Source organism: Seriola lalandi, unplaced genomic scaffold (assembly GCF_002814215.2).
Source record: "Seriola lalandi dorsalis isolate HSWRI2012SDOR001 ecotype SW California unplaced genomic scaffold, Sedor1 jcf7180002054562, whole genome shotgun sequence".
NCBI classification, from domain to species: Eukaryota; Metazoa; Chordata; class Actinopteri; order Carangiformes; family Carangidae; genus Seriola; species Seriola lalandi.
Window position 1 is genome coordinate 800,447 of NW_019525115.1, and position 23,301 is coordinate 823,747.

At 38.2% G+C, this 23,301-nt stretch overlaps 1 protein-coding gene across 1 annotated transcript in view; it reads left to right on the top strand.

Moving 5' to 3' along the window:
- The window catches only part of LOC147818560 (CUB and sushi domain-containing protein 3-like), a 293,472-nt gene that overhangs the window by 238,203 nt on the left and 31,968 nt on the right, over positions 1-23,301 (top strand). The window lies entirely within an intron of this gene.

A 23,301-nucleotide genomic window follows, 5' to 3' on the forward strand; every position in this document is an offset into this window, starting at 1 on the left:
CGACATTGTGATCAAAGGTGTGTGTAGGAGAGAGGCAAATATGGAGTGTGGATGCGAGTGCACTGTATGCTGTTGTCTGTTTTTGGATTCCGGGGTAGGTGCAGATGGTCTGTGTACATAGTGCTGTATGCTATGTCACACTACAGTACGTACTGTAAAGAACTCTGTTTCATTTTATGCATTTCCACAGACAGATATCGCCCATATAGTGTAGGTGGGTGCAAATATAGTAGATTGTACTGTATCGTTGCATGTAAAAGTACATGCAAATATTTGCACAGTTTGCTTTAGAAATATGTTTTATGTAATTTGTATTAAAATGACAACGGCAGTAAATAATATATAGATAGCGTATCATTCTATACATTATTGTTCTATACTTAAAATAACAATTGTAGATAATGATTTCATCAAATTTATGTAAATAACTCCATGTAATATAGAGGGTTGCTTGAGAATCACACCCCTTATCTGCAGATTTATGCAGCCCTCCGCTGCTGATTGCTCATTGTTTTACTTTGCCAGTCCATATTGTTGAGTCGCAACAGCACTCATTGGCCTCTATTTACAAAACTTTGTGTCGCCATTACGCAAGCTTCCTCAGAAACAGAGATCCACAGTAAAGGAGTGACCAATAAAGATGACCGAACATCTAGTAAAACGCAGAGACACAGATATATTTCTGGGTAGTTGGGGGACAAATCAGGAGCTAAAGGTGATGGCATATTAGACTTGACAGGATTGACAGGTGATGACAAACATGACTTCTCTTGAATGCCCATGTCTGTTTTTATTGGATGAGTAATTAGGCAAGTGATAGTCAACCAAACCATAGCTATATGAATTTGAGATTAAGTCAGTTATTATGGTATGCAACTGCACAAACTGCAACCTTTGTGGTTTTCTTTATTGGATGTCAGCCAGATATTGACAGTTTAACGTGCCTGGACTATTCCAGAGTTTGCAACTCGACTTTACACTGGGACCACAAGTAAAAGAAGGTCTAGTCTCACAGCCTTAGCACCACGCTTCTTATCACAAAATGGTCATGGGTGACCATGTCCTTGAAGCCTGAGGTGAAGAAATAACATTACGTTGCACCTTTTCTAATTTGTCTGCCCTGAGCTGCTTTGTTAATTAAGACTATGTATCAAATATCAAATAAATTACTAAATTACAGCAACATTACAATAACCATATATATATGCACACATGCATACAATGAATACAGATATACGCCATAGAGACATGTATACCTTGAATTTAAAATTTCTGGAATTATTGATTAGTATACTTTATCCAACACTAGATAACACTGGATTTGAGTTAAAGATGTTTCTCCTTTCATTAAAGCTGCTTCATCAGTGACTCCCTGCTCCTCCCACTGTGCTATTCATATGACTGCCAAGTGACATCAGTGACCTGAAATTGCCCAGGCAGAAGCAGTGATTTAGTTAAGGGATTGAACTTTGCCACTCCACCTGAATGCATGCCGGGTGTAGATCTGATAAGCAACACAGAGTCAGTCATCCAGAAGAGGAACATCCCTTAACGCACAGGAGAAGGCACTTACACCTCTCAGAAGGGCCCAAACATTACCACCCTCCCTGGGGAGAGGGGGCGGATTCGCAGTATTAAACTTGGAGGACTATCAGTTCATGGTATGTGCACTCCTTTGTGATTCAAGCGCAAGTGATAAACAAGATAGATACCACCAACAGCTACAAAGAAAGAAGGCAGTTAATTGCTTACAATCACTGGAAACACAGAAAGTGTATATCACCATAGCGTCAACCTCTGGGAAGCTGCTAAGGGAGCTGTGCTCAGACTCACTGTCAACAGCAATGATTTGGGAGACTCTGTAAACAAGGTTCAAGGACACACACTGGAAATATTCTCGCCAATGGACAGGATATATTGACAACAGCAGGCTCCCAACCAGATCAAACAAAGAGAATGCAATCAAGGCCAAGGACTTTATTGGATCTTTGCTTGAACACCACATAGTTGTAGATTGGTTTGGGTACATTGGATACTGACTGGTGGTCACTGGTTGACATATGTGGATGTCAAAAAACAAAAACAAGGTGGAGGTTAAGGCTGTGACTACTTAACTGTGGAAACTAGTGCCAGTATTATGAAGAACAAGTTGTGGAACAACAGCGTGGCATTTCTGGACTGTGCAGGTTTCATGCAACCAATCCATAAATCCAATATAAGGTCTGTTTTTTGATTTATACCAGAACTGAACACTTTGAAAGACAAAACAACATCTGATCAGCAGACATCTGAGAAACAGCAAGAATTTCCACAAATACTCACAATACCAAAAAAGACATTTTGTTATTTTGTATGTAGCCGGACTTCAGAAACTTGCACCTACACAATATCTCTGTATTTTTTAAACTGGCAATGAGCTCAGGCAAAACCTGTTCCATAATACTAACATTGTGTTTGCCATGGAGCGCAGTAAGCTATGAAGACTTTTAAACTGGTGACATTAAACAGCCCTTTAATCTACTCTAGTCTATACTCCATTTACAAAGAGTAGAAAGATGGTTTAAGATTGCCATTAAATGGTACATAAGGGGCAGTTCTCTTTAAGGAAAAGAAGCAGCTGCTAATTCACATCATTGCTATATGCTGCATTGTCACAACATATTTCCCTTTGCTGTTCTGAGTCACACCATCATTTCTCTGTGAAGAGGAGTTACTATCATAAGGACAACACTGATGTTTAACATCTAACCTTTGTAGTTTTACTTTCATATCTCTCTTCATTTTATGTAAAGCTGCTATATAGCCTTATTTGACACTTTAAAATTGAATGCAAAGGACTTTCCCACTCAGTAGAACTGAAAATACAACTTTTACTGATTACTGAAATGTCTTCTAATACAAGTCCAGTGGATTTTGCATTGTATGTTGTCTGACGGTGTAAGCCAGTGTACAGGTGGGTTGCATTGGTACCAGTCACTAATTACAGTAGGTTATCTCATTTTTATTTCATAACATTTTACAGTGGTGACAACAAACACAGAAACGAGTAAAGTTTGTATTTCTGATATCACATGACAGAACCAAAATGCAAAATAGACATGTAAATTTACTTCACTCGTATAATGGATGGGACCCTACCAGTGTGTATAATGCTTGTGAAATTTCCCCAATTAGCCCTACCTTTTTGTGCACAACAGTGCCTTTCAAATGTATGCAACAATGTGCTGAATTGTTGCACAACATACCACACTTTGCAGTGAACTGTAATTTGGGTCTAGGGAAGGAAAAGAGGGGGATGGGGAGGGGAGAAAGAGAAGCGGCAGAAATGGCAACTTGTCAGTGCTGGATTAGCAATGTCTCTGTCACTCTGTCAGTAAGGCTAAGAGGAGCTAAGCTACTAATACGTTCACACCAACTCAGAAACATACACATACCCAACTATTCACCCCCAACGCCCTAACAACACATGCACACACACACATATGTCATGCAAAAAACCTCTACTTGAGTGCCTCTGCTCATATGTGTGCAAGGTGGTGGGGTGGTGGCACCTAGAGGCATTCACACCAGCCTTAATAGCTTTCTATCAATTATTCAGTCATGCAATCAAATGACTTGAAATGCAGTACTTTTGGCAATATCACTGTAAATGTGACTCCCCACCCCCTTCCCTCCCTGTCTCTCTTTCTCTTTTTTTCTCTCTGTCTCTCTCATTCTATGATTCTGCCTCTTTATTCCTACAGTAATATAAATATAAACATGAGCAACTATCTACATTACACACGGTGCTTAGATTATCTTGCATTCAGCATGAATAGAATAGATAAGAATAGAAAACTTACTTACTTAAAATGATAAGATGTTCCTTTCAACTCTCTATCCATATTCACCTCCTACTTTTATGACCAAAACATGATACAAGTGAAATCAGTAAAACACATTTTATCCTGAGTTTCAGAAATAGAATATAGCTACATGCTGTGGTATAAATAGCAAGAGTATTCCGGTTCAATACACTGCCCTTTCTTTGTGGAAACTAATTGTCTTTATTTGGGTTTCTCTCCCATACATACTCCATCCTCTCTGGGAAATTTAAATTACCCTTAGGTGTAAATATGAATGTTATGGTTTCATAATTCCCTGCCTTTCTGTTGGAACCATTATGGTCCTGAGTGCAGAAACAAACTAAAGTACTCCTTATAATACAGTATAATGGAACCTAATATAAGGTGCTGGATCACATTACAACAGATGTTCCTTTTTGACTTTTCACTTCATATATTTAGTGTATTGTTAATTTGTTATTATTTTTATAGTTGGAATATCTTTTCCACCTCTGAGCAATTACATTGCAAACTGGATTGTTTTCTAACAGGTATACAAAAAATGACTGCCATCACTAGGAACATACAGTATAATGCCAGTCCCGTAATGATGATTCCAGTGATTTAGAGGGACATAATTTTAGAATCTGGCTGGAATGAGAGGGGGGACTCTCATTCCAGGAATGAGAGGGGGGACTCTCATTCCAGCCACAGTCTAAAATTATGAAGTTACAAAGCACCACTGTTAATATTTTTGACTCAGTTTGTCTCTTTGTGTACAATGTTCCATGCTTCTTTTTTTTTTTTAATTATGTAGATAACCTCTGATATACTGCCCCAAATTGATAGGAACAAGTATTCACCTGACTACATTTTTGAAAAGTCACAATTCATTACAATGACACCAGATCTAATACAGTCTGATTTTTGTTGTACAGTTTGTCTTGCACTTTTTTTGTAATAAATTTGAGGTCAAGTAGCTAAGCTAAGCTTACAAAGCTGAGTAACTTAGAAACATCATTAGGTTTGGCTACCAGTAAGCTACCATTAAATTTGTCTCAAGTAGCTTCCTCTAGTTTTCTATACCATTCGGAAAAAGAAAATCTTACAGAGACAGACAGATGAAGAACACATGACAGCTTTAAATAGGCTCTAACATTAAAGCCAACTACAAATTTTGTAGTTGGCTTTAACTTAATGTGACAATAACAGTAGATAAAATTACCACTCTTTGTATCAAATGTGCAATTACTTGACTTTTTTTTCGCTTTGTTTTGCATTTAAGTTTCCTTCCTCATTCTTGAATAAAGAGTACAGTACCCTTCATTGGTGTAGTGACGTTGTTGCTGTCAGAAATGTATGTCACCATACAGAATTTGTCTAACATAGCAAGAGCAACTAGATGCTGGCAGAATTTAGGATTGTTCATTTAATAATTCAGAGATCTTTGAATGGGCTGGGAACCATTCTTGATGTGTGCCTACAGTCGCTGTATGTGATTTTGAGGTACACAAATAAACTTCACTTGACTTGACGTGTAACTGCAGCAACAGCAGAACCAATCTTACAAACACCATTTGAAATTGGGCTAGTATTGGGAGGTTGCTGTTTCAGCACACTTCTATTATACCCAAACTGTTATATACTACCATGAGCAAAATATAATGGAAAAACATACAGCACAGCTACAGTATGTCACACTAATGCCTACTGCATAAAAACATAATGTATACATTGTATATGTTGTGAAGGAAACTCTGTGTGGGATGATGAGTGCATTTGTTTGTATTTATGAAGAATTGCCAGTAAGTGTGCTGCTTCTAGTTGGTGCAGAATTATTTACAGGACAGAAATATCCTTTAGCGATCAAGACATCCATACTCACACAAACATGCACATACACATGAGCACAGTTGGCCCAGAGAAAATTTCATCATGATCTCATAGATACAGAGTATGCATGAATATTCATGAGTTTGGGTGAATGTGTATGTGTGTATGTGTGTATGTGTGCATGAGTGCGTGGGGTGGAGGTGGTCTGTGTGAAAGAGAGCAAGACAGAGATAAAATGAGACAGAGCATCTGTGAATATATTGTGCATATTTCTATGGTGCAAGGAAGAGAGTTTGAACTGAAAATGTGTGAATTTAAGAGAAACTGTGACTGACCCTGTGCATGCTTGTGTATGTACAGGTGCATTAATATGCATTAATAACTGTGAGTATACCATAAAGAGAAACGGCTTTCTGTACAATATCTTCAAGTCATAATAACAGCATTTGGAGGAGAGAGATAGAAGGAGAGAGACAGATCCACACGCAGTGAAAGAGAGAAATGTGTAACACAAAAGGGAACAAAAGTGGGGTTGAAGAGAGGTGGAAGAGCTATAAGGAGAGGAAGTAGGGGGTTATTGTTGGAATTGAAAAAGTAATAATGTGCTCTGACAAAACTCGAAATTAGACTGGCTGAGGAACGGAAATGAAATGAATGTGTGTAGTTGTTTGTTTGTGAGTGTGTGCTGGTGTGTGTAGTCAGCATAATGAGATTGAGCCTGCTTAGGTGCATGTTTTTTTGTGTTCACGGGTATGCATATTATTGGTTGAGCTCATAGTGCTAATTCTTCTGCAGTCTGATCAGGCAACATTTGAATTTTTTTTCCTGTTGTGAGCAATAACACTGATGTCAGACTATGTCCCAAGCAAAAGCCATGCTGTGGCTTCGGCCTTAGCTTCAGCCTGTGCCCTCATATAACCCTTATGGTGAGTTCAGACAAAACATGAAGCCAATTGTAGAGGTAGCAATGCATGGCATGCATACAGTACTGAAAAATGCACATTTATCCCAATGACATAAGACCTCCCTTCATGAACATACATACATAAGAAATATGAGGAAAACTAGAAAAATAAAACCAACTACTGGAATTTCTAGTTTTGAGATCAGTCCCACACACACAGTTGGATATGAATTGTCAGCTAGCTACAGGCTAATATGCAACTTTGGATGTTTGTGCTGAATAAGACAGACTCCAAGTCACTCCAGTTGTCATATTTGCATGAACAAAGTAAGTCTTAAATTCATTTTAAATACAGTGTTCATTTCAAAACACCTTCAGTTACAGCTCAGTGATTTACTCAGGGAACTTGTAAAACTGAAATACTTTTACTTCCTGTCCTAATGTGTGATTAGTATTACACAGTATAAGCTCAAAAGTCACTGCAAGAGTGAAATACATTTAATTTATTATGAAAGCTGCCTCATGAGCTACAGTACCCATCACTAACCACAGGAATGTCAGTGTCTTGCCTGTTTGCACCAGGATTAATTATTTTTCAGCTTCAATATTTTAGCAATGAGTTTAAGCCATGTATAATCTGACAAACTCAGACACATTTAAAACACAACTGAAAGGAAGCCTGACAGTGAGGAAAGAAATTAAAATGCTTATTTAGTTGTAACTGTTCATTCTAGCTTAACAAAGGACAAAATACATTTGGAAAGACAGAGAGAAAGCATTAAATAAATAATTCGTTTAGAATCCTTTCACAGTAGTTGCTATGGATACAGTCTATATGCTAATTAGGGAGTCAAATTAGCTAGCTTCATTCTATGGTGTCAAAGCTTTGTATAAACAGATCTATCATTTAGACATATTTTGTTCCTGTCGTGCTGATCTGACCCGTATGAAGATACTGTAAATGTGTAGTCTTTGATCTGATGTCACAACGAAAAATCCATAATTACATATGATGGATATGATTCTGCACAAGAACAACAGAAATTCATTTTATCATATTCAAGTCACTGAACCTAAATCAGAAAACACTAAAGCAGATATCGAAAGAAGGAAACTCTTCCTATTCTTCACATAGACATTAATTCTCACATTTTCAGGACCTGTGGATTTTTACAGCACTTTTAAACTGACTTAATGGACACGGTGGCCTTTATACGTATAATTGCTTTTCCCAGAGGCATAGGTAATTTCATCAATTTAATTATTCTTTATTGTTCTCTCATCATTGTTTACTATAGCAGGAATGCTAAAGAGGACATTTTTGATGTAGTTGACAGTTTGCTGGTGATGTGGAAGGCATGAGACAAGTGATTTGTACTTAGCAGCACTGAATCACAGTTGTTAGAAAAAAAAAAAATCCTGACAAGCAGTGAAGCAAAAGAGCTCAAAGGTTCAGTAGCATCATCAAGTGTGAAAACGCATGTCATCATTTTAAGTAATTAGTAATGATGTTATGTTATATAAGGATGTCTCTGATGAAATGGCATTGAAGAGTTTGCAACAAAATGTCTTTCACAGGACTGGAAATCCACTATATGTTTGGAAAAACAGTACAGGGCATTTCTATGTAGTAAATATTAAAGTCATAGGCTTTACAAAATTCTGCATCACACGCTAACCCTTTCCATTTCACTTGAAAACACAAAAAAAACCTAAACCAGGTTTATAGCAAGTGATGTTATATTAGACAGTATATACTATTTCCTTAATGTAAGCTTATTGAGGATGTTTGCTCTTTTTAAATAACATTCTGCCAGAGTCAGAACTTTTAACTTTGCTGAATTTGTTTGTTTGACTTTCACATTAACTTTCTATGACTTTCACCATTCACTTTTACATCTTTGTGTGCGTGACAGAGAGTGTGAGTGACTACTTCTGACAGTGTGCATGACCTTGTATGTATGTGCCATTGTGTTTATGTGTGTGTGTGTGTGTGTGTGTGTGTGTGTGTTTTGCCCAAGGCTGACTAGAATTCTTGCTAGCTGAAATGGTAAGATCCTCACGGTGGTATTGTTATCGTCATGACAGTGTTAGTTTCCAGGTAGCAACTTTTCTATTCTTTTTCCTCTTTCTCTGCTTCTTTCACTTCTTCACTTCTTCCTGCTGTCCTCTCTTCTCATTTCACTTTTCTTTAAGTTACTCATCAGGTGCCAATGACATGGAGGCTGACGCAAATTCTAAGCTGTTGTTTTATTAGTAAAATTTGTTGTTGTTGCCCAGTGACACATAAAACGCTTGCAGTTAACAAGTCAACTTTGTATAATTAAGGCATTTCCTTTTGAAACTTCTAGTTTAACCTTGTGTTGACAATTTTGATTAGAGATGTTCTTTTTCCAGAGAAAAAATTAAAAGCAGAATAGTTAAAACAGTGGACAATATAGCATTTTCTATTCTCTTTCTGCTGCAGTTTCTCAGTTTCAGTCTGTGTAACATTATTTCATGCATCAGATACCCTCACAAAGAGAGGAGGAGAGAGGGACCTCAGTGCCAATTTCAAACACTGTATATCTGTAAGTGTCTATGTGCATGTGTGCGTGTATGTTCTTGAGTACGATGAAGTACGTTAGCTGAGATTAGATAGAGTTGCGTTTATGCAGGTAGTTTCCTCCACCTGAGACACACACAGACACACATGTCCTTGTCTTACTATATTTGTGGGGACCTGACATTCACAATTCATTCCCTAGCCCCTTAACCTAACCGTAACCATAACAACTGAATGCCTAACTCTAACTTTAAAACCAAGTCTTAACCCTCAAACAGCCATTTAAACTTGTAGGGTCCAGCATTTCAGACCCGACAAGTATAGCGGGCTCCTAGTTTTCAGACCCCACAAATACAGTTAAAAGAAGCCCACACACACCCCCCCTCACTTGGGCATATACACACACCCCTTGCAGGGCAGGAGATTCAAGCTGAGCTGTCTTTGTGATTCAAACATACTGCACGTACACTCAGACTAGCTGTATGTTTATGTGCTTATATCTTCCTATATTTGTGTGTATATGGCTGTGTGTATTTGTGTATTCACTAGTGATTATATACTCGCTAGCACCTCTCCGTGTTGCTTAGTGAGGAGAATCAAAGAGTTCTCAGACTCCTGAAATGATCAAATGAACTTCTACAAACCAGCAGCAGAAATCTCTCTCCAACAGGTGAAACTTTCAGAAACTATGAAAAATGAATGGGTAATTTTCCCCCATTAACAACCTGCAGTGATCACGGCAGAATGACATTTTCAGCAGGTCAATATAGTGACCGTATCCAATTAGCATCAGGAATCAGTGATTGCATTTGGTAAAGCTAGAGTCAAAGTGTTTGTACGTTTATGCTGTAAAGATCAGTTGTTAGTCAGTTTATCAAAGTGCTAGCTAGCTGATATTTACCCATGTTGGGAATTTGCACTTATATCACAGAAAGTGTTTACACCATTTCTAATTAAATAGGTTTATACGTGAAGCATCTGCTCATTCCTTTTCAATGCAGCTAATTATTCCAAGTCTCATCTATTTATAAGTACATTTCAAAGGAATATATTTTCATAATATTTTCAAGAAACGACAAACTAAAGTAGCTTTAAACTAATAACATGCTTGATAGCTGAATATCATGAAACAGATGTTTTCTGACAACACCTCTGAGTAACACCTTTTCTGAGATGATAAAAGGTTTTAGGTTAGAGATTGAGAAGAAATCAAATAAAAGTAATTCCTCCATATTAATGATACATGAAACATGAAAATGCACCGGTGTGGTGCATTTATATTTAAATCAGGTTAGCCACCCTTTTCAGTGAAAGAACCTACAATTTTGACGTTATCCTTCTCACTCTGTTTTTTTAATGGTGTGTCTGCAAAATTATAAGTCCATTAGTCTGCACTTTAAGTAACACACAAGTTTGACAAAAACAAAACCAAGCGTGATGCTGGTTGTGATGGATTCAAGCAAGTTTCAGGACTCTATTAGGTGAGTTTCAAATAGAGTATTGAAAACTGAAAAGAATGATTACCTTTAAAGTGGGTAAAACACATTTAAGGACAAATAAAAGGGTCTTGGTTAATAAGTTTATAATTTTGACAGAATTTGAGTAATGAAAAAGCAATGAGGAAAACTTAAATTTCTCTGCTTTAACAATATCCAATGGTACAGAAAGGTATAGTAGACATACGTGCTTTAACTTCAAAATACAGATTTTTTTCCCAGACATCCTGGCACTTTTATTTTACCACTCAAGTTACTCCACAGATAAAACAAACTAGTCTTTGCTTGTGATGTTTCTCTTGCTCTCTCTCTCTCTTTCTGTCTTTTTCTGTCTCTCTCTCTCTCTTTGTCCCTTTCTTTTAAACATATACACACATCTCTTCTCCATGGTCTCATTATTATCTTGCTAATGGTTCCCTGTGGATGTAAAGCTCTACTGATCCAAGCAGCTGGAGACACACATACACCCCCACACAGACAGACAGCGAGTGCCCCCCGCACACACACACACACACACACACACACACACACACACAAACACACACACACACGCACACGCACGCACACAGCCAAACAGCGAGTGCCACGCACACTGTATACAGTACATGCCCAGGTAGCGACTAAGGTAATACAGAACCATATGTTCCCACCAGTGCAAAAAAAATTGCTACATTTATTAATGCAATACCCTGCCCTACCACTTATCATACACACACATACACACACACACACACACACACACACACACACACACACAGATCCATCCTGACCATACTGCTAATCCCTCTCAGTAGAAGTCAGTATGGGGATTTAATTCTGTAATACGTCCTTGTGCGTTGAAATCCTAGAGTGCAGTTACTGAAACTGCAAATTATAGGCTACTGTCCAAACTGCGTAGGCATATTTTACTCTTAATTTCTAAAAAGCTACAGTAATCCGTGTCCCATCACTTACTGGCCATGGTTTGCATTTTTAAATTGTTTTAGCTGCCAGGTTAAAGATCAATAGAATATCGTTATTGAGGTGTAGCTTTTTATGTTGTTCTCAATCTGTGGTATGTTTGAAGTATACATTTCTTAGCATTTTGTTTTGATGTTGTACATTTTACAAACTGCTACGGCATGTTATTAACAGAAATACTATTATCATATTTAAAAACAAATTGGGCAGTAAACTTTATGAAGCACTGTGTCTTTCTATGGCAGTTGATATTAGAGCTCCTGACTTTCAGAAACTCTAAAATATAGAATATGTAAAAAAAATTTTTTCTTTTTTTCTTTTTAATATGGCAAGTAGTTACGTGTTTGTTTTATCTATAACATAATAGTGGTGCAGCATTTGAAATTATATTCAAAACACTGTGTTCGCGGTAATGAAACTCTCCTACACCCCTCTCTCTCACTCGCTCTCTCTCAGATCAATGTACTGGTCGTGTAGTGACACTTGAAGTACTCTTATCTCGTCACTGCAGACCTGCTCAATTCTTGCTACTTCTCTCCTCTCCTCCCCTCCACTTCTCTTTCTCCCCTCTTTTCCCTTCCTGTCCTGTCCTTGCTTCTTCCTTGCTCTGCACGTACTGCTCCTCTCCTCTCCTCTCCTCTCCTCTCCTCTCCTCTCCTCGATGCTGATGATGGGTGCTGTCTAAACTTGGATCATCGGTGACATATGAGGTTGCTGTTGCAGTTCTCTGCAACTATTCTGCACTGCTAACATTTTGCCAAATAAGACTGATACTGCACTCTTTCCCTAGTTCTCTCTGTATGTTTTCCTCTCTTTCTGTTTCATATCTTTCTCTTATCCATGCTCCCTTGCACATGCAGATGTGCGGCGTACTTTGTATGAAGTCCCTCTCTCTGTAACCTTTAGTGCTTTCTATGTTTATATTTGTAGTAGAACTGCATAATTCTTCATATGCAGAGTAGTTTCCATGACCCTAAGGCTGTGGCTGTAATGTTCTAAAATGCCTCTCAACAGGGTAACATAATGCCACAGCATCACAGCTTATGGTGTCATTGCCATTTAAATGCCAATTTAAAGTCTGCCCACAGCCTCTTCTCCTCTGTGTTTATTCAATCAAAGGGTAAAGCATTAAAGACAACTTTCGGAGCAAAAATAGTCCAGGGAGTGGAGAGAGAAAACCAATTAATTACGTTTTTTTCATAAGCTATGCGAGATAGGGAAATATTTCTGTCAAACATTTTGACAAGACAAACATTTGATTCAATATTGATTACACAGCTATTTATATTGATCAGCCTTCCTTGATAAACTTAGTTGATAAATGGATCCTCAATTATATCTCATTACAATAAATTACAATAAACAAAAGCACACTTTTAAACAGCAAGAATTTGCTGAATCAACCCTTCATTCTAATTATCCAGCCAAAACAGAAAACAAAAATCAAACATTGTTATTATATGAGGTTAAGAGGATTGTGCTGCTAAAGCTTACCTGCACTAACTTACTCAGACATTGGATCAGCAGGCTGCTAAACATCATAAAGATCTGCAGCTTCAACACAGTCTGTGGTGCCAGATTCCACCGAGACACTATTAATTTAGTGATTCAACATTTTAATGTATTTATGAATTTGCAGTTATTGGCTCATTTAAGCCTCAGTGCGGCAAAACTACACTAAATCAGTGTGTGGCTATGTGATCAGCAGATTTATGATAATGTCCATAAGACACCACAGATACTGGGACAGCAGGAGCACGCCTGTGGCTTAGTTGTAAAAACATCCACATTCATGTGGTGTAGCTGGTCTGTCTTTATATATTGGGTGAGATGATATTGCATGCAATTATTTTTATATTGTCGGAGTCGAGAAACATCATCTACCATGACGATGCTCAAATATGTCTTTACACTTCCTCCTCAGAAATAGAACAATACTGTGTTTAGCCACCATGTGAGGTCTGGCATTAGCCAGAATAGTACTAATTCACCTATGCAAAATATCTTCTTCTTTTATTTGCCTTAAGTTATTGGTTTCAGAATGAATAAAATAACGGAAACAAACTATTGTATCAAACACTCCTACAGAGATGAAGTAACACCCCTCTGTAACATTTGATATCTGATGGAAAATAGGTTAAGAATGAGCCATATGGCTACATTCACTCATCTGAACTAGCTTCACTGTAAATTTGTCAGAATTGAATATAGCTGTATAAAAAGGATTTTGGTCAAATTCCAAGTAGAAAGTGTTAGTGTTGATGTACCTCTAGTGTTTATGTGTCTTGTGACACATTCTCTCTCCTTCCAGGTTCTTCAGTACGTAATGACGGTACGCACTTTGAGCTACCCAGCTCCTGAAAAAAATCATACATGGAAGAAAATGCCAGCCTTCACTGAAATCTTGTTCTCAAAAGAAATTACAGTATGCAAGACATGGGACGAGACAATACCGTTAAACTACACCATTTCACAATCACACTACTTCACAAGACCAGGTCACAAGACCACTATAGCAACAGCAGCTAACACTAGCACCAAAGCACACTTGCCCATAACCCCTACTAGTTGATGGCAGTAACTTTGCAAAGTCATGCACCCATTTTGCATTGTTGAAAGTTTTGGATTTCTGTGGATTCTACTGACCCAGGAAGTGAGGTACAATACTTTTTTGATCTGCCTTTATCTTTGGAATAAAATGTATTGAAATGAATTAATTAGATGCATTTAGGTAAATATAAACCGTAATAAATCAAATTTGATTTGTACCAGATCAAACCACAAACACATTCTGAGCTTTGTTGAAATTATAGTGGTGTTTTAGTAATTTGGATTTAAACAGAGCAACAAGTTAACCTTCAGCAGTCAACAGCACTTTGACCAAACCACATCTCTGCAGCTGCTTTATGACACCTCCACTGTTGTCATCAATTACTGTGCTATTTGAATTGAAACTCTTTAAATGTGTCTCACTTTTGCAGTCTCTCTGTTAAAATATCTAATAATCTGTTAAAAAGAAAAAGTATGTATTTGTCTCCTCAGTGTCTGAAAAGATTAAAATTCACTCATCAGTGAGTTCAGCAGCATGCTATTAAAAAGTTTTCTTTTCACATCAAAGAAATGTTAATTTAGTTGAATTATCGTGGTTGTTTTGTTACCAACACCTGATTTATTCAAAGCACAGATTTTGGCGGCACAGAATGTGGTTTCTGTCAGCCGGCAGAAGGGTTGTGTCAGGTGTACTTTAGTTAACTGAACAGTGATTGGTTTAAAAACGTGTTTACCATGATGGCTTTCTTTCGCTTGTTGGTCTGCTGACACTGCAACACACACAAACACGCAATGCAGTGTGCACCACAAAAATCCAGATACTTGTATACGCATGCATACACAGCTATGGTACAAGACATGCACACAAACACACACGTTCACAAAGTCGCTGTTTCACGCTCTAACACACACAGACACGTAGATACACACAGCATAGGAGCAGAGCCGTTGTCAGCAGGGGTTCATTTAGCCACTAAACGATCCAGTTTGTGTGTGTGTGTGTGTGTGTGTGTGTGTGAGTGTGTGTGTGTGTGTGTGAGTGTGTGTGTGTGTGTGTATGTGGCCGTGTGTGGCCGACAGTACCATGGATTTTCAGGACAGCAGGTTTCTCTTCTTTCCAATCTTGTACTGCCTTCTCATGCAGGATCAATTTCCTTTTTCATACCCATTCTCTAGGTCTCTTAAATAAATATCTTAATTGTAAATGACTCACTACTGTATTTCTTAAACTGTAGAACAGGCCAGTACAAGTTTTGCATCTGATATTGATGTCGATAACTGCTTAGCGACATCGTCAGTGCCCCACCCAAAGTATCTCCCTCGACACAGCTTACTTTGTGATTTTGTCAAAGATGTGTCTGATTGGACAGGATCAATAACTGTCAATTACCCTCCATCCAGCAATTTCCTCCCAGCAGAATGTAACAAAAACCAAGAAGGCGCACCCTGGTACCCTTTGGTTTCAGAAACTGCCCACTATGAGTCTTATGTGGTCTATTATGGCAAAATTCACCACACACATTCTTCACCACAGTCTGGACCCGTCCACATTATCTGTTATGGTCAGTAAGTTGGCTCTGTGATGGCACCAATGTTTGCTTTGTCACCATGTAAGTGATTTTGCACAACTGTGCACAGCCACAGTGCCTGCCTCGTCAACATTTTATTTCATACACTACATCTCATTTCATTCAATGAGCCCCTAATGTTGCACTTGACCACTGGAGTGTTGGTCACGTCATTTCATTTGCTCGTCTGCTGCAACTACACAGTATGCTGTAATGGTCACACATGGCTATTGTTATTTTAATGTCACATACATGCATAATCTACTTCCTAATGCGCTCCTTGTTGGTGTTCTCTTCCCTGCTATTGTATGAGGTTCTGCAACACGGATTGGTATTTTAATCCAGCTGTTTGTGCAACTGTAGGAGGAAAATAGAATGCTCTCAGTGATGAAGAAATGTCATTGGTTACTACGCACACACAAATTAAAGTGTAAGATATTTTCATATTTAAGTAAGTGTATACATGTTGTTTGTGTTTTCAGTGTGTGTATATGAGTATGTATGTTTATGTGTAACCTGTGTATATGTTCATCATTGTTGTTTGGGGGGAAATAAAGATTGAAGATTAGTCGTGGCTGCTTAGTCACATCTATAAGATACACATTGCTGCTGTGACAAGCGAAACAGTCTTGTACATAGACAATAGAACAATAATCATGGGTGCCATAATAACACAAAGAAGCTGCTGCATAAACAGTCAAATTCTGTATTTACATTGTCACTAGGAGAGAGAGATTTGCTGAATACCTTTAGTTGTTTGAAGATATATGAAAAATGGCATACTTGCGTTATAGTTATGAGTAGTGTACAGTATTTGTAGTAGTTGTTATTCTAAATTATAACAGTAATTGAAGGGAGTATTATGAGGTTTTGCGACAGAGAGAAATCTCAGTGTTAATGTTTAATGTGCGGACAAAAATGGCGTATAGAAATGTGTAATTGTGCTACGATAGAGGAAAAAAGTAAAACCTTTGATATAGTTTAGGGTCCCTTTAATCAGTTAATAAGGAATCTTAATGTGTCAGATACAATATGAAGTGATGACTGGCAATACATGAGAAACCTGATCTACAAATAGGGGACAACACATGATCATCAACTGGATCTTTGCTCACTGCTTGACATGGCAAATATGTCCAATATATTTTTTCTTTTACTTTTTATTTTTTTTAAATTGTCTTTGCCTCATTATATGTACCTTTGTTGTACATTTAAGTTATGTCTTATCGTATAATTACAAAAAAATAGTTAAAAAAATGTGTGGACATGAAGCGCATTTGGTTTGTTACAGTAGTAATGCAATTTATTGTTTAATATCATGAATATATAGACATAAGCAGTGTCATCAGCAGACAGACATGTGTTACTATTATGGAAAATAATATCATATTTTGGTGTCAGCACTCTGTCAAACAGGTATGACTGTACTAACAAACCTATACCTGTTGTTAATAGTGTGGCACACAGACAGGCTGTAGTTTCTGTAGTTAGACTCCATGTATGCTATAGATCTAGTAGAAACGATGTTATGGGAACAGAACCACCTCCGCTACCTAGCAACACGTAGAGTTCTGGATCTGCTGACCCGACTCCCTCTTCTTTTCTCTCGCTTTCTCTGTCACTCCCTCTCCCTCAATTTCTCGTCCTTGCTCTCTTTTTCCCCTGTCTCTTGATACTTTGACAGGTTAATGCTCAGCTTCCGTGTCTGGCTTATACACACACACACACACACAAAGACACACACACAGACACACAAACACACACATGCACACACACAGCCTGAGGTGGTGTGTAACAGGGGATTTCAAGGGGGACAGCAGGATAGACAGTTTAATCTGAGAGAGGGAGGGATGGTGAAAAAGCAAGAGGGAGAGGGTGATACAGAGAGATAGAATGAGCGGCAGAGGGGGGGAAAGGTTATGGCCAGGACATGTCTGTGAGAAACAGAGAGGAAAAACTTCATTACCCTTCCACTCCAGAGAGAAAGAGTGAGAGAGGAAGTGAGTTGTAGGGATGCAGATTAAAACTTTTGCTTTTGATGGTATTTTATTTGAGTACATCACAAAACAGCAGTACGACAGGTCTCAGAGCATAGTTAATTCATCCTACTATCAGTTGTAATGCTGCCATGAAATAATAATAAAATCAGAATCGATACCAACATCACTAAATACTTTGCTATTACTCAAGGTTTTGAGCTAGATTAAGTTTAGCGGATAGTTAACAACTTCAGGTTTGAAAAATATTTCGCTGCCGTTAAGGCAATGAGGAAGTCTCCATAGATAACCCTGATTGCTGTTGCTGTCTGTGTGTGTGGTTTTTTTTTTTTTAAACCATCTGCTCAGGGGCCCCCTGGTGGTAAAGGGCCCTTGTGCACCAACCTGCTGCATGTCAGATTATGACGGATCTGGTCATACCCAACTTTAATATCTGTGTGTGTGTGTGTGTGCGTGTGTGTATTTGTGTGTGTGTGTGTGTGCGTGTGCTGAAAGTTGTGTGTAATCTCACAGTTGATATAGTGTGATGGTGAATGCCCTACACAACACAGTTCCTGTGTATGTATCTATCCACCTGTTTTGTGTGTGTGTGTGTGTGTGTGTGTGTGTGTGTGTGTGTGTGTGTGTGTGTGTGTGTGCACGCAGGCGTGTTCGTTTATCTGTATCTGTCTGTGCATATGTGGGTGTTAAGGCTTATTTTGGGTTCCCCTGGGACAGTGCTGACTGACATCTCCATCCATGGTTGTCATGGTGATGATGATGGATGTGTTTTGGGTTACCACGGAGACCGCTGTTTAGACGTTCTATCTGCATGCATAATAAAGTTTTAGCATAAGGAGATTCTGTTACTGACAGATAGATAGAGAGAAGGAGACATGCAGAAAAAAAACACACAACTTTACTGGCTGACTTTGCTACTTGTAGTTGGTGTTACACACATGCCCTAAACATTATCTGTTATGTGGGGAGATTGCATATTAAATGGGATACGTAACAGTAGTTTGCCAAGTTGAAGCCTACCTACAAATAGAGAGATGACAGATGGGCAGACAGTTAGAGAGACAGGCAGGCAAGTGTTCAAAACAGCGCACGTCCTCTGATAAAGATGAAAGAGTCAGTGCTGGGGAATTATAGAATTTTAACTATCCTCCACCTGTAGTGCTGAATTTTTAACACCTTCATCTGCTGAGTTATCCAAAAGTTTTACTTTTTACAATGAAAGTATAGGAAATGAATCAACCCCCCATAGATTTACAGACATGAGATGTGTTGGAATGTAGTTTCTAAAAAAAGCATTTCCAAAGGCTATACTTTTATGACATACTAACAAGCAGAACAGTTTCTCTCTTTCCACTTTTAAATTATTTAATGTGTGGGTGAGGGGGGATTTTAGTTACGGTTCAACATTTGACGCAATTACTGAACATGTTGCAATGCTGACTCGGGCAGTATCACTGCAAATTGTAAATAATGAACCTTTAAATGTGCTGTGAAAATACTTTTGATACAAATGTATAGTTGTATTTCTGTTAGTTTTACTCTGGAGTGCCACATGTAGATGATCCTGTAGTTATAGCCTAGCACTGCTGAGGTGGTCCATGCCACAACTACAAGAAATTTGACATGTTGGATTGTCTAAAACATTGCAGACATGATTCTCACTGTGGTTACCTTTCACCACTGAATGAAAATAAATGACATGCCACGCTACAGTGTACTGACGTGAACTTAGTCATTCATATTCATTTTTACGCAGCAACAATACACATATATCATAGCTAACACCCACACTTACATTTACACAAACACACAGACACACTCCCTAAGGAGATGCCACTACACATGCATTTGCTTGTTTAGTGTGGCTTCAGGGCAACCATTTAGTGAAACTAGACATGTCTGCATTTTACATGCTATTTTAAAGCAAACACATATGCACACACATTGAATGAGGTATTGATACAAAAATAGACATATGTATGTGTGGACATACAAGCAAACTCACGCGCCTGCATTTGAACACACTGTTATCACTGTATGACACTCAGACATAGCCATGCAGATTGACACACAAACACGCACATACACATTCTCCATTGGGTGCTGGTATGTGTATCAGTAGTCAACATGCATGACTGGCTCATTCACAATGTAGCAGGCAATCAGGCTGTTCACCTATGCATGACTCAGAGATACACACCCTTTATCACACACACATTATTTGACATACAAATATAACTATCTGTGTTTATAAGACAAAGACAATATCACACACAATCACAATTACACTAATGGTCACAGGAGGTAGACACAGATACACATGATAGTCCGTGTTAATGAAAAGCACATTGCATCAAAGCAATACCAACAAGCACACAGACACAATGTACTTGTGTAAATGCATAGAATCAGGCTAAATCAAACAATAAAGAGACATTTCCACAAGCATTAGTAACAGTTGAGAATGCACCTTGGCACAGCTTGTCAGGCTAGCCTGTCTGTCTCAATTTATTCACTCACCATTTCCTAGCATGTCCGTGTGGATTTCTTTTGGTGTAGTGTGTACAACCTCAGAAGCATTACCTAAGTCACTGATTCCCAACCAGTTTGGCACGTGAACTTCTCATATTGTTTGATTTGAGTAATAATGTGAGACAAAAAAAGATTTCAGAAGAGCATGAAAAAGCAAGCATGATTTTATTAGAATCAGAAATTACTACAATTTCCACCACAGCACTTCAGATTTATCTGGAGCGTGACCCTATCCCCAGGTTAACAACCAGTGGCCAAACTGGCTAGATATACGCCGTTACGTATGCAGATAAACATACATACAGTGGAAACGAATCAGTTCTGTCAAAACTGGTGGTGCATGCAGTTGGCATGTAGTGCACGCTTCTTGGCACGGCTAGATGACCTAATTTACATCAGAAAGTATAATTTGTTAACTAACCATCTGTACAATGTATGTATAACATGCAGTGAATTGCACTTAAGCACACAATGTGTAACACAAAGTGCTGTGACAATTAAAAATGTATTCTGTACCAGGATAAATGGTATAGGCAAATCAATATGTTGACATGTATATGTATGGGGGGTTAAACCGGCTATCTTTAATCCATGCCCCTTTGGGAGAGCTTGCTTGGTCATCACTGACTGGGATCTTCTGCAAACCTCACCTGAAGGTTGCATAATGTTAAACAGTGTTGCCTTGAATTGAGAAACATGACAGTTCTTTCAGTGAGTGGTAGAATATTCTGGAATGTTAAACAGACAGTAACCACATTAAGATTGAAGATTGTTTAATGTACATGTCAGGGTCAAGACGTGATAGCTCTACACCATTCAGTAAACTGTACAGCAATATGTGAAGATTATGGACTGTGAAGATATTTTTAAGATATTGTGCATATTAACTATATGTTATTGAAATGTGTTGCCCAGTGTCCAGTTTTAGGTTTGAAAACTTAAATCTCCTCAGGCGATGGATGTTTTAAACATAGATAGACATGTTGTGAATAAAATATTAGAAATGTGTTGCATTGCATTCCTCCCACAGGAGCACTTTAGCCTCATAAATAATTCAAACACACTATAACTCACAGACACTCACAAAAGCATGCTACCCACCAATGGACATGCACAGATACACATGCTCATGCGTGCACAAACATACAGTACACACACATCCAGATACCAGGCAGTTCCTGCATTGATCTTGAACTGTTAAAAACTGCTTGAAAGGGACCTTTCCTGGAAGAGGGGGGAGTGACTGGTGAACATGTGAGAAAGAGATACAGACAGAGAGAGAGGGCAGGATAGGATAGGATGTAAAGTGGAAAGAAAGACAAAGACAAAGGAAGATGGCTTTACTTGCTTGCGATCCTTCGGCAACATTCTGCATGCGACATTGAATTAGAACTGAATTCAAGGTCAGAAACCAAGAAGGTAGGGAGTGGGAGGAAAAACAAAACCTTGAAAAGTGATGGAAAATGGGAAAACAAGGTGCTTCAGGCAGCAGTAGAAAGAAAATTTCCAGCACTTTGTTCTCTCTCCTTCCATTAAACATTCAAGAGAGACAGAATGAGACAAAACCACAAGTAAAAAAGAGTTCAAAAATACTCAGACACTGTTTGGGTATCAGATACATACAGGCCCAGACACATGCACAGGCCTACAAATGCACACATAATCCTTGGGTTTTCCATTACGCATGCTAATTTCTGCTTTTGTAACATTTTGTAACAAATGTTGTATTTTACTGTTTGGTTACTTAGTTGGTTCACTAAAATAAATTTGCTAAATTTTGTCAATATTCCCCATCCCCATATTTGAAACTTGCTTTTTGGCAAAGTAAGCACTGGTACATTTTGGAGGTTTTCTTTTAGCTGTTCTCTATCCTTGAAAGGCATTTTCATCATCATTCAGTCCTTCCGAGTTCCTTCCCCACCTCCCTCTCTCACTGACTCACACATACACACTGCGATGCTCAAATCTCTCTATTTTTCCATGTGATATTATCTGAAATTCTTATCTTTAAATCATTGTCCATTGATCTTTCTTTCTCCTTTCCTGTCTCTGTCTGCATAACACTTCAGTCTATCTGCATGTCCCTACCTGTTTCTTGTGTTGCTCTTTATCTATATTAATATTTCTCTGTCTCTCTCCTTACCTCGCCATTGTTCTTGCTAATCCTCTTGATCGCTGTCTTGATCCATCTCTATCTGATATTCATCCATCTTCCTTCTCATTCCTTTCTTCCTTTATCTCTTTCTCCCTCTACCCATGCTTCTGTTTTGTCTTCTAATTGGTTTTCTTTCCTTCCAGCCAGTCAGTTCTTCATTAAATCATCTGTCATCATCTTGGTTTGGTCTGTCATCTGTCTTTCCCTGAGCTAACATGTCTGTCTCTCACTCTCTCTCTCTCTCTCTCTCTCTCCCTCTATCTGACTCTCTCACTCTGTCTGACTCTCTCACTCAGCCTCTTTCTCTCACTCTCCAGAATTTTATGACAGCTGGAAGATAGATACCACATCTCAAATTGTAACTTAATGCATTGGTATAGATGGGTCTGTCCTGAAAAAGCTCTATAGTTGCTGCTGTTAACAGTGTTGGGGATATATGGGAAAAGTGTTACAATCTTACTTCATCACTGTGGCCATTCATTAAAGGCAGTTCTTGAAAATCTTGGTCTCCTTCCCCTTTTTATTTGTAACTCTCATTTTCAATATTTCTTCTTTTGACTTCACTGAAAAAGTAGTTTGTAATGTGTTAATGAATGCACACACATACTGCAGCTCAAGAGCAAAGCGTCTAATTATTTCCAATATTGAAATTACAAAGTGGACATCAGAAAAACCTAGACACCATTTTATGTGTGTGATCGTTATTTTGACTCTGTCTCTCGCTGGTCAGGTTAAATAAAATTTATTCATGAACCTCTTCAAAAGAAGGTTTATAATATTGCTTTAAAAAGCAACAAAAAACATAAACACAGATAAAAGCAGAGACAGTAATCATAGACACACACACACACACACACACACACACACACACACAGGCATCTCTTTGTTTTGTTGTCGCTCTTATTCTGTTACTTTCTATTTTCACCAATGAAAGAAT